Source organism: Oxyura jamaicensis, chromosome 7 (assembly GCF_011077185.1).
Source record: "Oxyura jamaicensis isolate SHBP4307 breed ruddy duck chromosome 7, BPBGC_Ojam_1.0, whole genome shotgun sequence".
Classification (NCBI taxonomy): domain Eukaryota; kingdom Metazoa; phylum Chordata; class Aves; order Anseriformes; family Anatidae; genus Oxyura; species Oxyura jamaicensis.
Window position 1 is genome coordinate 18,330,152 of NC_048899.1, and position 17,289 is coordinate 18,347,440.

The following is a 17,289-nucleotide window of genomic DNA, read 5'->3' on the forward strand; positions in this document are numbered from 1 at the left end:
CTGTGCCAACAGGCTTACTGCTCGAAGGAAGAACCTGCCAAAGCAGCGTTGCCAGAAGCCACTTCAGAAAGTTTGAGGTATTTTCTTCTCCACTGAGGTTTGTTCCAGACCAGAAAGATTAGACCACAATTCCCACTGAGAAGGATGCTTACCTTCTAGATGCCAAATCTTGAATCAAGGCTAACTAGTCTTGAAACAGAATTAGACCCTTTGTGTCTTCACCTGGACTGCCTCCAGTTCCTCTCACATTGTAACGCTCCCAGACAGGCTTCCTTCAGATTTCCAACAAGGCAGAGGATAAGTCAAGCAATTACATTTTTCTTTGTAAGTCTTCCTGGGAACACCAAACTAGAAAGCCACAATAAATCTGGATGAAAATATACTTGGATTTCTTTCTAATTCTCTATTTTACTCTTAGCATTTTGGAAGACATGCTACAGATGGACAGGTGTTTGATCAGCTGCCCACTGCTCTGGCCGAGCAGCACGGATTATCCAGGTGGGAGCAGGGTCTCCCTTCTCAAATTTCACCAAGACTGAAATATCCATGCTTCATTTCTACATTATTTCCTGATGGTGTAGCCTTCCAGCTATTCAGGACACACACTCCAAGGAAAGCACTCAGAGGTACTGGCTGAGAGGAGTTCCCTTATAGACAGTCAAGAGTTTTTCCAGCTGCAAACGTACAGCTCAAAGAGAAGCACCTTACCAGGCCCTGGTGCTACTTAACTGCCCCTGTAGGTAAGACTAGAAACATTCTACATCTCTCCCATTTCAGCAAGTTTAAGCTCTCTGCTCTATCTACTAAACATCTACACTCATCAAGTGCTGGCAGTCACAGTGGGAATCATGCACAAATAAAGAAAAGCAAGCCCCACAGCATTTCAGCCACCAGCTCAAGAAGCAGCTTGCATGAAAGTGCAAGACCAAAAGGCAGAGAACCAGCAAGACAGAGGTGAGCTGTCACATTTTGCTACTCAGAAGTAAAACTGATTGAACACAGCAGGGCACCAGCTCCCACAGAATGCCATTGATTTATACACACCTGCAAAGTAAAAGACAATCCCTGACCTAATCTCTTCACCCAAAGAAAAGGATGGGAAACTAATGAGGAAAGGAATTTACCACCATCTTACAAACTGAAGCAACCCCACAACAGAGCAGTACCAGGAGGCGGGACCAGCAGCACATCCAAAGGTGTGTTCACCATTAGTGTTCTTCCTTACAAACAAGCCTCCAGTTGCCTTTGCCTGCAAGACATCAAATCTATCAACTATGAGTTGAGCTTGCACACTGATTACTCAGCCAAGTTATTACATCAAAAGCACTCCTTTGTGCTTAGCCACACTATTAGAGGGTGCCAAAGCTAAGAAGTCTGATATTAGTTGTCATATCCAGCATGCTACGGTTGAAATGAGGAGTTAGACTCAGTCTCTCCTCCTATAGAAAAATGCAGACAGTCCATTCACGTTTAGAGAAAAAAAGATCCACATTAAATCACAGCAAGTGAATTAATTCAGAGGACGCAGTAGTTCCAGCTAACCTATTGCCTGTGCTGAAGTGCCACAAACTCCATTGGTTATGATTAGCGCAGAGCACAGGATGGCCAGTAAATGCTAAACAGAGCTTCTCCCCCCTTTTTTCCCCTCCTTCTTTTATTTTAAAGCCCTGTATTAGTCACACTGAATACTCTACTGCATAGCTGCAGGATAAAGGATTACGCGTCTAATGTACACCAGAGAAAAAAGGTTAGCAATTTAAAAAAAAAAAAAGCCAAATTAGCATCTGTTTTTCATAGCTAAAAGCAGGTTAAAACTTTCTTCCTCTGGTTTGGGCAGCAAAACTCTGAGCTCACTTTCCCCAGCCTACTTCATATTACCCATTAGCACAAGTACAAGAGAAAAATGCTCACCTTTGCCAGCAGCATTTATAACTATTCAAGCCCATAAAAGATAAGGAAGTGGATTTATGGTTGCCTGGGTACAGGAGTTAAGTGATACAGTATTGAGCCCTACCCAAAACGTGTCAGTCAGTTCTTAAAATACTTCTTACTGCTGAACTCCAAATGAGCTGTGCCAGAGTTGTCAAAATCATTCTAAGCCAGTTGACCCTTAGGAGAAATCAGTCTGTAGGTTCAGCACAGGGAGAAAAAGTTGACCCAGTAAGGAATTTCAGACACACTGCAGCCACAGAAGTATCTTGGTCTGACCTGGCCCAGACATTGTTAAAAATGACATCTAGTTGAATATCAGATGCACATTTAAGTCCCCAAGCAACTTTGAGCAGGAAGATGCAAGCTAGGGAGACAGGGTTAGTCAGTGCCCTCACCTCTGCAACCCTGGGGCTTGAGCCCCTGCTCCCAGTCTGCTTTTTTTCTGCATTATAACAAGCATCTTGACCTCAAACTCTAGATATTCTCATCTCAGTATATATGTGCTGATCTCATCATAGAATGGTTTGGGTTGGAAGAGACCTTAAAGCTCATCTAATTCCAACGCCCCTGCCATGGGCAGGGACACCTTCCACTACAGCAGGTTGCTCAAAGCCCCATCCAGCCTGGCTTTGGGCACTGCCAGAGATGGGGCACCCACAGCTCCTCCAGGCAACCACCGCCAGGGCCTCACCACCATCTTTGTCTTTGTAGTAGAGGTGCTCCAGCCATCATCTGGATCATCCTCATGGCCTCCTAGAGGCTCATTCTTATATGTCCCTGTCCTTCTTGTGCTTTGTAGCCCCACAGCTGAGCACAGGGCTCCTGGTGTGGTCTCATGAGAGCAGAGCAGAGGGAGACAATCCCCTCCCTCACCCTGCTGGCTATGCTGCTGTTGGTGCAGCCCAGGGGTACAGGTGGCTTTCTGGGCTACAAGTGCACATTGCTGGCTCACATTGAGCTTTTTGTTAACCAACACCCCAGGTCTTTCTCCTCAGGGCTGCTCTCAGTCCACTCGTCACTCAGCCTGGATTCATGTTTGGGATTACCCCGGCCCAGGTGCAGGACCTGGCACACTCCATGAGGTTCACACAGGCCCACCTCTCAGGCCTGCCCAGGGCCCTCTGGATGGCATCCCTTCCCTCCGGCATGACGACCGCACCACTCAGCTTGGTGTTGTCTGCCCTCTTGCTGAGGGTGCGCTCAATCCCACTGCCCATGTCACCGACAGATGTTAAATCATAGCGGTCCCAGTACAGACCCCTCGGGGACACCACTCGTCACTGGTCTCCTCCTCGACGTCGAGCCACTGACCACAACTCTTTGAGTGCAACCATGCAGCCAATTCTTTACCCACCGAGTGGTCCATCTGTCAGATCCATGTCTCCCCAATTTATACACAAAGATATCATGGAGGACAGCGTCAAAGGCTTTGCACAAGCCTAAGTAGATGGCAGTTGCTCTTTCCCCATCCACCAATGCTGTAACCCTGTCACAGAAGGCCACCACACTTCCAGGCACGATCTGCCCTTAGCAAAGCCATGCTGGTTGTCACCAATCACCTCCACATTTTCCATGTGCCTTAGAGTTTCCAGGCAGATCTGGTCCAGGCACAGAGGTGAGATAGCCAGCACATAGCCAGCTCCCTCCTTCAGCACAGGGCACTCCTACTGCAGGCTGCCATTTCAGCTGTTCAGCCAGCTAGGCCTTCTCTTATGAGAAAAAAGAAAATTCCCAGGGACCACGGAGGCGCAAGTGACCAAAAAAGCTCACAAACTTGCAGCTATAAGTTTAAGTGAACAGCCCATATGAATTTAAAAGAATAAGCACAACAATCAAGTAACTACATCCCAGCAGGGAAAGCCCTGAGGTCAGTGCTATTTGTGCTGCTGAACTATAAGAACTCAGCTTTTCCTGATTACATTGATTTAAAATCCACTTACATCTATAGGATTCTGAGACTACTGGGCAGACAGAGGTTTGATTGATACTTGCAACTTGTATTTAAGTAAAATTCTCCTATCCATTTGTACCAAACAGCATGTTCAAGCCACTCACGCTGCCAGGTAAGCTACATTATGCTGTCTGTTTATAAAAAAGGAATTAAGCCCAGTGCAGAGCCTGCTGCTGCTGGCCCTGCATCAAACCCCTGGTCCAGGCCCAGCCCAGAGGTAAGGAACTGAATGCTGTACAAGCTGAGCAAGGCGCAGCTCCCTTGCTGACAAACCCTATGCACCAACTCGTAAGTAGTGTAGATTTTTTGTTTGTTTTATACATCACTTGTCTAGATATATAGCATAAAGATAATGCTTTTTCATTAAAGGATCTATTCTGAGCTCGTCTTCTGTCTTCTCAGGTAAAGAAAAAAATATTTCCAGAAGGCAAATTGAGCTGTATTAACCTCAAACTACTTCAGATCACTGGTTTTCTGCAGGCATTTCTGTAGATGTCATCAACAAAGAGCTATAGTTAAGATTTTTTGATCTCTGCAAGCCTGCAGAAAACCCTACTCAGTTAAGTTAGATTAAGAATGCTTCCTGAGTAGATTTACATTAATTACTTTCCAAGACAAGGAGAAACAAACAACAGAACTACCACATTTTAGTGTCAGATGTTTCTTCGAAACCAACTCACCTCCAGAGAGCAAATCCTCGCAAACATGGCAAGACCTAGTTCAATCAGCAGCTCCTGTTCTGAGCTCATAAAACAGAAGATATTTGGGAGCAAAATAGGCACCCATCGTCTCCTTTAGAATTTCAGTGATTTCTGAATAACACCGGCAGACTCAGTTTAGTGTCAGACCAATTTCAAATGCCTGGAGGAGAGCAAGAGGGGGATCAATAAGAAGACTAGCTTCCTATTTCAAAGGCATGCAACTTCAAAACACTCTGAAGGCTTATCAAAATTTGATTCAGCTGCACACGACCTATTTGGTGCACCATATTTTAATATTTGGGACATGAAAGGAGAAGATGTTAGAGCTGATGGAGACATCCCTATCCGAAAACCTGGAGGGGTTTCTTCAGATGGTCAAAAAATTGTTTTTCGTGTATTTGTTTATGTACTTAAAAAAAAAAAAAGTGCCAATTACAGTAGAAGCAAGGCCAGGTTGTTCTCTCTGGCTGAGCCTCCCACAGGATGAGCTGATGGAAGGATGATCCTTAGCTGCAAAAGGAGCTCTGAGCCAAATCAATCCCAGTTGCATTTCCTGGAAAAACAACCATGGAGCAAAAGCTTCCATAGCACAAAGCACCAAGAAAGGCAAAAATCTGGAGCAACTGCAGCAGTAAATCTACCCTCAGGTTAAGTTAGGCTTTGAAGTTTCACCTCCTTGCTGCAGAGATGTGGACAGACAAATCTGTGAGCGAGCATCGCAGAGTGCGTCAGGAAAAAGAGTCTCACAAAGCGACAGAGGATCTATGTGCAAGCACAGGCATGGAAGAGACATTCCACACGCCAGTGAAACCTGTCTGCTCAACAACCAGGGAGGACTTGTAGAAGTTTCCCACAGCCAACACCGCAGATAACGCAGGTCTGGGACATCCACGATAACCAGGCCACTCGAGTTCTGGTTTTGATGCCAAACTCTCCATGGAGCCTTACCCTCCCTGATCATTTCACTCCAAGGCTGCCACACTTAGTTTCCAAGGGTTAGATATTTAAGTTATGCCAACACAGATCATATTGGACCACCAGCTACTTTTTAAAAGGCTATTGCAGGAACTTGCAGACACTAAGAAAGCAACCAAGCCAGGCAGGCAACTTGGCAACTGTGGAGATAAAACTGTGTTGCTTAGCACATAGAAGATATATAAGATGTAAGATGGAAGATATATAGGAATAATTTCACAAGGTCAGAAAGGTGCTCTGAGGTCTTAAATTCTACAGTTGCATGCTTAACGGTATAAACTACAAAAACCAGAAATTGCAACTTGCATTTCTGCAAGAAGAGTAGAGCCAGGACTCCAGCTTCACATGTCCACTCCAACATTAACAAATATTTGCAAACCAGGTGGGAAATCTATGGAAACAACCTGTATGAGCAAGTTTCACAAAGCTCGGTACTTGTTTGGAGGGTGGGCAGGGGCGGGTTTGAATCATGAACAGCAGGATACAAGGATCAAAACGAGCACAAGAGGGCAAAAGTAAAGCCAACAGCTGTTTCTTTCCTGCTCCTCTCAACTCTATTTTTGTTTCTACAGCAGATGATCAAGATCATACTGTAAACAGAAGATTAAGGCTGCTAGTGAGGAGCAGCATAGGCTGGAGTCTCATTTAAAGACAGCTGACCAGAACAGTCAAGTCCCTGCAATCACAACAGCATTAGCAATCGTGTCTGAAGGCATTGGATTTCATAGCATAGTATTTACTACATCAAGTATGTTGTGGGAGGGATGCTATTTAAGCCAAGTCTTCAGTTTCTAAAGGGAACAGACAAATGATTATTTGGAAAATGCTCTCTACCCCCCATCTTCCTACCAGTTTCATCTCTCTCTGAAAATCCCCTTTTTCATCAACTCGAGCCCACCACTAAGACTTCTTGACTCTGCAGCTGAATGGATCATCTCATGTGAAATAGCTGCTATTTTCCGCCACTCCTACACAAGCTGACATAATCACAGCGCAGAAAACACCCATTAGGCAAGCCATGGCTGTCCGGCCCAGCATTGGCAAAACATCCACTCTACAAAAAGAGATGTCTGTAGAACAGAATCACTTCTCAGATAGACACACATAAAACTACAGCCACAAGGAGTTTGTGCCTGTGGGAGCTCAAAGTGCTCTTCACCTCAAAGGCATAGTTTTAAAGTCACTTACGGTAACAAGTCATAATTAACTGTGGCCAGCACAGACCCTGCTTATGTAAATGAGCCTTCTTAGCAGGACTTCACCCTCTTCAGCCTACTGGCTTAGCATCACAGGTAAGAGATGAATAAAATATTGGATGTGGATAAGTGGTTTAATTCACTTAATTCTAGTCTTAGGCTAGAGGCTCAGGTTTCCTGACTTTTATTACTAAAGAAAAAAGAAAAAAACTAAAAAACTGTTTCCTGCAGCTTCTGACCAAGGACATGAACAACATCCCTGCCCAGATGCTGCTGTTAATACAAGCTCAGGTGATGTACTGGGCTTACATGGCAAGGTTCTGGTAGCAGGGGGCTGCAGGAGTGGCCTCCTGAGCAGAGACCGGGGGCTGTAATACCAGACCCAGCCAGCTCCAAACAAAAACCACTGCTGGCCAAAGCTGAGCCCACTAGCAAACCTGCTGTCACCTCCGTGGTAACATTTTTAAAAGAGCAGAAAACACTGTGCAGCAGCTCCCGTGAGAGGGAGAAAAGTGTGAGAGAAAGAACTCCTCCTCCTTCAGTGACCTTGTGTCTGCAGAGAAGGTGCTCTAGGCATGGATCCATGCAGCCCACGGAGATAGGTCAGAGCAGATATCCATGCTGCAGCCCACGGAGGATCCCACACCGGAGTGTGATGGCAGCTGGTGAGTGGTCTCCCTGTCCTTACCTTGACCCACAAGCTTTTCTATCTTATTTCCTCCCCCCCATCCTGCTGAGGGGAGGGATTGTGAGAGCAGTTGGTGGCTCCTGGCAGCCAGCCACAGTTACCGCACCACAGGTGAAAACAGCTTTCTAGCCAGAAATGGAAGAGGCAGATATTTTTACATGAGGAACAGCTTGACAGAAAGCTGCTCTCCCCCGGGAAGAAGGATTGCTAAAGGATTTTAAGGACTGATGTACTTTTACGGATTACCTTAAAAATAAGACGTACCAGAAGTAATTGCTGCTCTGGGGTTTTATTCTGGACTCTGCTTAGGAGAGGAGCAGCGACACTGCATGCATATTGAGTACAGCAGCCACAGCAGGTAGCTGGCACGCTGGCTGACCAGTGACATGGGGATTGCTCCTACATCTGCCAGAGACTACCTGCTCTTGTCTCAGAGGCAAGCATGTCGCACAGGGGAATGGTCTGGCTAACCACACAAAAGCAGCTAGTCCCCAGCTGTGCTACCTGGCTGCACTGGCAGCTCAGCGTCCTACAGGGCTTGGTTCACCTCCACCATGAAACCCGTACAAGAGATGCTGGCTTAGCAGGGTGTGGGGCTGCTCTGTGCCAACAACAAGCTGTGCATGTGTGTCCTGGGGCAGAACCCCAGAGACAAAGAAACAAGTCTCAAACAAGAAGATAAAAAGGAGGCCTAAAACAAAAGATTAACATTAATTAATCAAACTTCGATGTCTCATTGCCAATGGAAGATGAAGTCACAGTACAGGGGAGATGCAAACCAAAACACAGCTGGCCTTAAAAGTGTGAGAGGCAAGAAAAGAGCAACCATACTGCCAAGGATCCTTTCTATAGACTGTCCTGCTCTGAACAAGCACACAGCTGTGTGCAGCCACCAGGACAATGAGCATCTGACTTGCATGTCATTATCTGCCTGGTGCCTGAGCTGTGACTAAAAAAAATGTAGAAGCAGCAGGACAACTGCATGAAGGCAATGAATGGCACTAGCTCCACATTCGCAGAAAAGTTAGTTGTGCAGCTGCCTGACCAAGTCTCACCAAAGCCATTGCCCTTGCTGTGCAGCACATCAAAGCAATTGCACATGTTTGTGATGAGCTCTTTGTCCTCCTCACAGCCAGTTTCTCTCTGTCCACATGGCAGTGAACCAAAGCCCACATACAAACATTTAAATTCAGGATAAAAAGTCATTTGCCTACATGGTTCAATCACACTTAATTTCATCAGGTTTGGCTCTGTGCAAAACAAACAAATGAAGTTGTTTTGTCCAGTCACTTCAGTTTAGCTAAATTCAGGAATATATGGCAGGAAAAGCATTTTTGCATTAGCACCAACAAAAAACTGAAGCTTTATTTTTCCCCGTATTACTTCCATTTGCTCAAGATATGACACAGAAATCCTGAAGGATGAAAGTTAGACAGTACAGATCTTAACTGCAGGAAGCGTGCTGCTCATGAAGCCTTTCCCAGGCAACTTATAACCAGTCATCATATAGTACTTGCTGCAAAAGGTCTTGCCAAGGTGGTGCCTCTTTTTGTGACTTACTTCATCAGCAACAGATCTCTGGGACTCAGAGAGGACAGGACAGCAAGAGCCAGCAGTCCTGTTTCAAAGGCTAACATTTAGACACAGACTGCAGGTTTTAGTCATCTCTTAGCCTTGCTGGACCACTGCATTGTAAAGCACCTTAAAAGAAATGCAAACCCTATTATGAACTAGGGGTTCTGTGTTTTCTGCAACACCTTTCCTTCCGTGTTGCACTGAATGAAACTCATCCCGTCCTCTGAAAAACCTCTGAAGGGCCTTGTTGGTCCTGCACTGCCAGACTGCTTATTTCTTCTCCCAGGTGCAAAGAGGCACAGGCCTTCAGCACAGAACTGTATTAACTTGTGAGCAAACAGGAGATGAGAAAAAACTGCAGAAGCTCACATAAGTAAGGATTGCATCTGGCTCCACATCTGCACCAGAAGGACAGTGACATACTGACAAAGATATCGAAAAAGAAAATACACAGGAAAAAGGTAATCCAATCACCAGAAACATAGTAAAGTAGGGCAGATGTGCAATGTGTGTTAAGACCAGGGAAGTCACATAACAGGTTACAAGTAAACATCAGAGAAAGAGGAAAAAAAATGAAAAACTCCTTTAAATCCTGAACCAAAGCTAGCAATACAAATGCTACGTTTAAAGTTTCTGATGCCACATGTATTCATTACAGTAAAGGATTCAAGGGCTTTTCTGTTGCCCCTCTGGGGTCACTGCCTATTTATGAAAGTAATCCACACAAAGGCAATCTCCAGAGTTGCTTCATCCTTTTAGGCTAGATTTAATTTTTTGAAGTGCCCTGGTGAAGCTACCATGTAAGCCTAACAGAAGGAACGGATTACATGGAGAGCTGCTGCTCCTGTGTGCACAAGTGGAGCACTAACGTATTTAATTCAACCTCTACCATCACTGCAGTGGGATTACTGACAAGTCCTTCTTTTAACAAAGACACACCAAGCACCTTGAAGCATACACCAGTACCAGAATACCTCCGCCAGAGGTTCTCCAACCTGTTTATTAGCACACTTGACTTGTTTAGGCATTGGCAAAATGTTATTTAGCAAGCATGACGACAGTTATCAGATACCTCAGCAGCCAGCGTAATTTCCAGAAAATTAAGAAGATTATGATTATTACAGACCTTAAACACATGAGAATTAAAACATTGGATGGCTGTGAAAGACAACCGTCATTAGAGATTAGCAATTCTGTGTGAAGAACATATACAGCACTTTTTAATTTAATGTAATACACTTACATTCCATAAATCACTGCCTCACAATAAGGCATGCACATTAGAAATATAACAGTGTAATTACATGGCAATTACCATACAACAGGGAAGGGGAAACCCACTACGCCATCCGACACAGCTCCTTTGAACTGGACTAAGCATACATCAAAAATAGAATTAAGCAGCAGAAGGTGAGTTGCTTCCTGCTGGTAATTACATTACTTGGTATATTTTCAAGTAGGTCATTTCCAAAACAGCAGCCTAGTTCAAGGGAAACTAAACTCAACCAGAATTTTGATGTCTGTGTAAATCTTACTGCACAGCATTTGTGCCAGTGGAAGCCCAATTTGTCATGGACTTACCTCCCAATCTATTTGGTTAAAGAGCTTTAATGCCAAGAAGTAGGTTTGCTCCTTGGCAAACTTTTGGGCAGCTGCCTAATTTTTGTTTTAAACTAACACAGACTTCATTCAAAAGCAGGACTTGCAGTTTTTGCAACTAAAGCAAAAGCTTGCAAAGGTGATCTGCAGCTTATATACATCTTGAAGAGCTTTGCCAAATGAAATACAAACCACAGACAAGAGTACCTGCAACTACCACATCTAAGCGACCAGCTGGTAAATGAGAGGAGAGGATGTAGCAAAGGATACGCAGCGCTCCCGGCTGCTCAGTAGTCCCTGGAGCCAAAGCCAGGTTTACACACACAGCTCAAGCTGTGGAGGACTTACCTGAGGACACAAAACCAGCTGGGAACCACAGCTGAGCTCTCCCACAGTGGTATCCGATGTGCTGAAGAATTTAAGGACTCCATTTATGACAACTCATTTAGATGACTCAGGCTCCAAGCACCAAGCTGGTGGTGGAGAAATACAGCAGTGAACTTGATTTCTCAGGTCATGTCTGTTACAAAAGTGTTTCAACCTCTTTGGAGAAGCTGCAGCAATGGGTAAACCTCAAAGCTGAGCTGCAAGCCACGGCTGGGTAAGGTTGGCTGCTATTTTCATATGTTCCAGGAAAAAGCCCTACTTTTACAGATGCGTTCAACTAGAGAAAGCATCTCAGTCATTCCTTACTCCCTCTGAAGAGATACAGCTTCTAGAATCCTCCCAAAAAAAAGCTACTGCAAAGCACAGAAGTATGAACCTGGAGCTACCATTTCTCAGGCTGTCTGAGGCACTAAGCTACCAGGTGCTGGTTGCTCCTGTCACTGTATTACCTAATATATCACAGATGACACAAAACATGATTATTGCATCTTAAATCTTGTGCCCATTCACACTGCAGATTTCAAAAAAAAAATTCAAAGGCTGCAAAAAGATTTTATATAAAAATTAAAATATTAAATTTTGTGTGTGTGTATATATAAATACACATATATATATATATATTTAAATCAGCCAAGCCTGCTAATGTCCGTTATCACCTACTTTCACCCAGCCATCCTGGTTTGGTTGGGATGGAATCTGCCTGCTGGTGGGAAGGAATTCCCTGGTTTGCTTTGCCTGTGTGTGCAGCTTTTGCTTTACCTAATAAACTGTCCTTATCTCAACCCATGAGCTTTCTCACTTGACTTTCCCAGTTCTCTCTGCCATCCCACTGTGGGGGAGCGAGCCACTGCGTGGTGCTGAGCTGCCTGCCAGGTTCCACAACAGCAGCCTATCCCTGTTTGCTTTTTATGGCATCACAGAAATACAATGCCACAAGAGATGTATCAAAAACATCTGATCCAGATGCATCAGTGACTCCTGAATCCTCATCAGCCAAGCTGAACTATTCCATTTCCCACTTGGTACCTCTGTCCTAGGAAGGCCATTCTATTGTCTTAAAATCATTTTTTCACATTTATTTCAAGTCCTCTCAGCTTGAAGAATCACTTTGAATCCTCATCTGGGATCCACAATATTTTGCATGCTATTTAGGCCAAAGAGACTGGTGCATGCTAAGTACAAAAAGGGGTGAAAGGTCACCCTTTGATTTCAGCAAAGAACACGGCCTTTTCTGAACAAAAAACCCAGATAAAACCCAAAATCTGATTATGCAGATTATTCTCCCACGTCACGTTCTGATACTCTTACGGTGCATTTGAAGGCTTCTAACATGCCTTTCAGAGAGCTAGGAAGGAAAAAAGTAGATTTATTCTGTAATTCCAACAGCCACCACAACCACAGCAGGAATCTGGGAGGGCATGGCATTCCGCCACAACACAAAGCAGAAAAAACTGTGCTGCTTTTAAGCCAGCCACGCCAAAATTAAGCCTACAATTTCAGTATGTTCAGCAGCGCTTCAGCATTTTCAGTGTTTCAGTGCATTTCAGCAGCTCTTACAGCTTAGTTACTGTACTCCTAGAGACCTACACTACCCAGGCTCCAAAATCAAGGAAGAGAGTAATGTGTTGGCTTATTGTGTGTACTACCCACCCAAACAGATAAATCATGAGAAACAGCAAGGTTTTTTTCTGAAAATCCAACTCGTTGTCAAAAAGTGAAAAACATAAAGCTCCCCAGCCTACTCATGGCCTGCTAGTAACGGCTGGAAAGCTCGTGCCCTTCTTCCAAAAGGACACGAAACTCAGTGGCTTCATGAGCACTGCCTATTTTTTAAAGCCTCTTGTCTTTGACTTCACAACAGTAACCTCCTCTTTCTCCACTCCTCAGTAAAAATCAGCAGGACGGGAACAGGCAGGTTTACCTCTTCCCATTGACACCTTAACTGTACTCACCTAACAGAACAAAATCATTCAGAGGCACGCTAAATTCTGAAAAATTTCCTTAAAGAAAATTTTGTATTTTCTCCCAGTGAGTCACTGGTCTGTTGCCATTGCCAAAGGAAAGGAAGGGTAAGCAGAGCGCTGCGGTTACCCAGGACTACCAAAACAGTTGTGGCTTTGGTAACCACTGCTGGATACAGCTGAACTGGAGGGGCTGTGCTCTTGTCTGCTCAGCTGCATGGCAAGAAAATGGCCCCAAGAAAATGACCACCCTCTGAAGGCAACCACTCAACCCAACCCTGCTAGTTGCCTTGCAAGTCTCAGATAAAAACCAACATCTTTCTTTGTGGTAAGATGCTGGCTGGGGCACTGGACCCCACACGAAGCACCTACATCACCAGCACGGAGAAGCTGAGCAAGCCGCTTGTGTGCTCTGCCTTCCCCCCGTTCCCGGGGGGGCAGTACTGAAAGGTAAGCACAAGCTGTTAGCAACTGCAGGGGACCAATTACACAGAGCAGCAGCACTTCAGACAAAATGGGATTGCAGACTGGCTATGGCATTACCCTAGAAGGTATAAACAAGATTGACCCCAATTTGGTTTACTTTTGTACAAACTTTCAACTCCCTCTGAGACCTCCAGACAAAAAGCTGCAGTCAAGTCACTTGCAGCAGTTCAAAGTGGATGGGACTATTTTTACTCCGTGTATTTAGGGGCTGGTTCTGATTTATTTACCTTCGAGCTGCCTAAAATCTGCAGAGTTGAACCTGAATCTTTTAGACTTGGCTAAAAGCCACACTTCTCTATGGAAGCCTGTAGTGCTATCAAAAGTAAACACCACCTTCTTGTTTCCAGCTTTCTGCTAAATTTGTTTAATAAAAAACAGGTAAGAAAGAAGAAAATGTTGCATTTGCCTGTTACTGTCATACTTTGCAAGACCATAATAGTTGTCAATGCACTAATACTGCACTAGGGGTTAAGGAAAGTAATTCCAGTGACAGCTTAAGAGCACAGTTACACAAACAAATTAGAAATATCACAGAATAGGAGTATTGTGCCTCACGTGCCTGATATCGTTCTTTGCTTCCTGCATTACACTGAGAAGATGGCAGGGCTTCTTCCCATTTCACAGTCCCTTTTTGTTAAAGGTTCATATTTTACCTGGAATTTGGCATTGATTTCACTCACTTCCTCCTTGTCCCCCCTTACCCTTTTCCTTTGATTGATATTCCAGAAAGAAAAAGGAATGAAATCCCTGCCTTTTCACTGTATTCAGTCTTTAAACTCCTTGGTCCTCCCCTCTATTCAGACCTTGCTCCTCAGAGCTCACCTACACAGAGATTCAAGCATCTCTCTCTTTGCTTCTGCTTTCTCATCTTCCCATGCTGCAGGCTGCTATTGCTAACTCCACCTCTCTTCTCACTCTCTCCTCTTTAGATTCACTTCAAGGCCAAATTCTCTTCCTTGCTGCTGGGCTGACACAGCTGGTAGTGTAGAAAAAGCAGGGGGAGGGTAGCAGAGCAGGGAGCTTTTATTCAGCAGCACTTCCTTAAGCAAGCAGCTGCTTTGAAGCTCTGGGGTCTAATTTCAACTGCTGAAGTTGCTAGCAGTAAAAAACAGCTACATATAACACTGCTTTCAACTGCAGTTTTGAGATAGCAGACTCTACCTTTAAAGCTTTGTCTGAAACACAGTCAGAAGCTGTAAATACACAAAAGCACTTGCTAGGACACATTAGAAGGAGGAATTCAAGCTGTAGTCTTCAGCCCACAAGAACTCACCTTACCCTCCTCACTCCGTGGCATGCACAAGGTGCTCCCCACAGGTGTGTTGCTATCCGCTCACTTGCACACAGGTCTGCAGAAGAGAGAGAAGCGTGCCAGAAAGCACTGCAGTGTTAGCCCTCCTAAGGGCTAACATGGTGTGATTTAAGCTTCCGTCCTCCACCTGAGGGGGATTTACGCTTAACCTCCCTGCAGACTTCGACATCAGCCTTCCAGCTGGTTTGGCACTATGTTAATCAGATCAATATATTATTGGATTTACAGTCCATAATTTTGGCACAAATGTGTTAGTCATGGAGGCAGCATTGTAGTAACATCGTTCTCTGGCACTGTCAGGAACGTTGCAGGTCATTAAATGCTTTATCATGCTTTTTGCCTGTGTTTTCCAGGGCCACCTGGCAGTTAACAAAGGGAGAACTAACAGGCAAGTTGAAAATCATGAACTCAGCTGTCAATGGAGGACTTGAAAGGTTTCATCAGAAGGCACTAATTTCACAAGGAAGTACAACATTTCTCACTGCACAACAATGTCAACACACATTGCTAAGTAGAAATTAAAGCCTTGAGGGATGCCAATTTACATCAGCGCTGCAGAGACCATGGGCTAAGTTGATGAGAGACCAGATCAGGAATGAGTGCCTTGTCAGGAAGGCAAGCAAACTCCTGTTCCCTGCATAAAAAATGTTGATGGTCATCCCTTGATCTTGTATCCTGCAGTGGTCTTGTTTGGGTAACTTTGGGTGACATGGAGATAAAATGGAGAAGGCTGGCTAGTTTGCAATGCTAGGCTCAGACACGAGGAAGGTGTATCCCACGGGCCTTCTGCCTTTAATTCACAGGATCAGCACAACACCTCTGCTCAGTACCACACATGCAGACGACTGTTATTAGCAAAGACAGACAAGAGCTCTGCTTTACACTACAAAAGCATTACTCACCCTTGCTGCCACATCTCCCTGAAGCACGACCACGCTCATTACCCAGCGTATGTTTAACATTAGCAGGAGCTGCCAGTACTCAGCCTCTTCGTAAGACATTTCAGCGTCGCCTCCCAAGAGCACAGGATTATCCACAGGGTTGAGTTAGCAAAGCTAAGAGCTAGTGGAGACAAACTACAGTTTTCTGCCTTTTTTTTACTTTCACAGATATAATTTTGATGGGAAAAACAGAGAAACCAACACACCCAGGGTGTTTTTTTTTTTCTTTTCAAATCTACCCTCTGCTTGTCTAAAGCTTGTGAGATGTCAGGTGCTGCAGGTATGTGTGTGATTAGTCATCTCGGAGCAATACCAGCCAGAGGCTTACCTTCACATAAAGCTTCTGCAGGGAGCCCTGGCAAGAAGAAGAGTGAGGAGGATTACGTTACAGAAAATGGGCTGTGTTAAATGAATGTCCTTCACTTGGGTGTATTATTCAGCAAGACCTCAAATTCAAAGTCATACTAGTTGAGCTCAAATATTCTACAGCTAAAACTATACCCTTAGCGTCATGACATTGTTATTTTGCTGGGAAAGGATAGAAAGATGGCCTTTTTTTTTTTTTTTTTTTCCTCCACATTGCAAAGAAGTAGCCAGTCTTAAAGCCTTGATACTTTGCTGAGGCTAGAAATAGGAAAGTCATCTTGCCTTCTGTTCTGTCCCAGTTTCTGCAAGGAGCTTTGAAGATTTATTCAATGCAATAATGAGCATGAACGCAGTCCATCGTTGCTCCTTGGCAGTTATATTAAAACACTGCATTGCTGGATTAGGTTAACAATTTAATTTCAATATCTACATAAACCCTAAAATAAGCCAATTTATTAGGTAGATGTTTTTCTACTAGGCTTGAGTGAAGTGTTCTCTAATCTCTAAACATTACTGAAGAGCTCATTGCTCTTTGCCTCTAAAAAACGAAGTCTTGTAACCCCTCAAAGAGAAGAGATGATGTGTTATGAGAACACGTTAGATGACTGCACTGCCAATCACTTGGGTTTCTATCTGGTTATATCACAAGCTACTGTAAAAAAAAGGTTGTACAAGCTATTTACACACTAGGGTAATGCCAAGACAGGCAGCAATAACTCAGAAATCAAACAGAGTGGCCTAGCCTCAGTATGAGGAAATTACTTATTTTCTTATGCAGCTTTTAAAGGTATATTTCACCTCTTACAAGTGCCTTTTCCTTCACTGTGAAATACTCCCTGCTGTTCAGAAGCTGAAGCTGCATTTGCACAGCTTGCGTGCGTCTCGCTCAGACCTTTCAGGATACTTCAAACATAGCAAGATTTTGCCTCTTCCATAAAACACGCACCTAACAGCTTTGAAATTACAGGTGAAAACATAAGTTAGAGACACACCTGACATTTCACTGAGAAAACAATCTTACAACAAGGAAAGCAATAACCACAAATTAAGTCAATGATTAACTTAATCCAAAGACAAAGGAGTGTTGTTTGCCAGGGGAGCATCTTCCAAACAAGAACTGCAAGGCCAATGTTGATCCACTCTCATTAAGCAAGCAGAAGTCATGCAAATGAGGCTGAAGCCCCTCTCACCTTCACATCCAAATTATCCACGTTGCAAA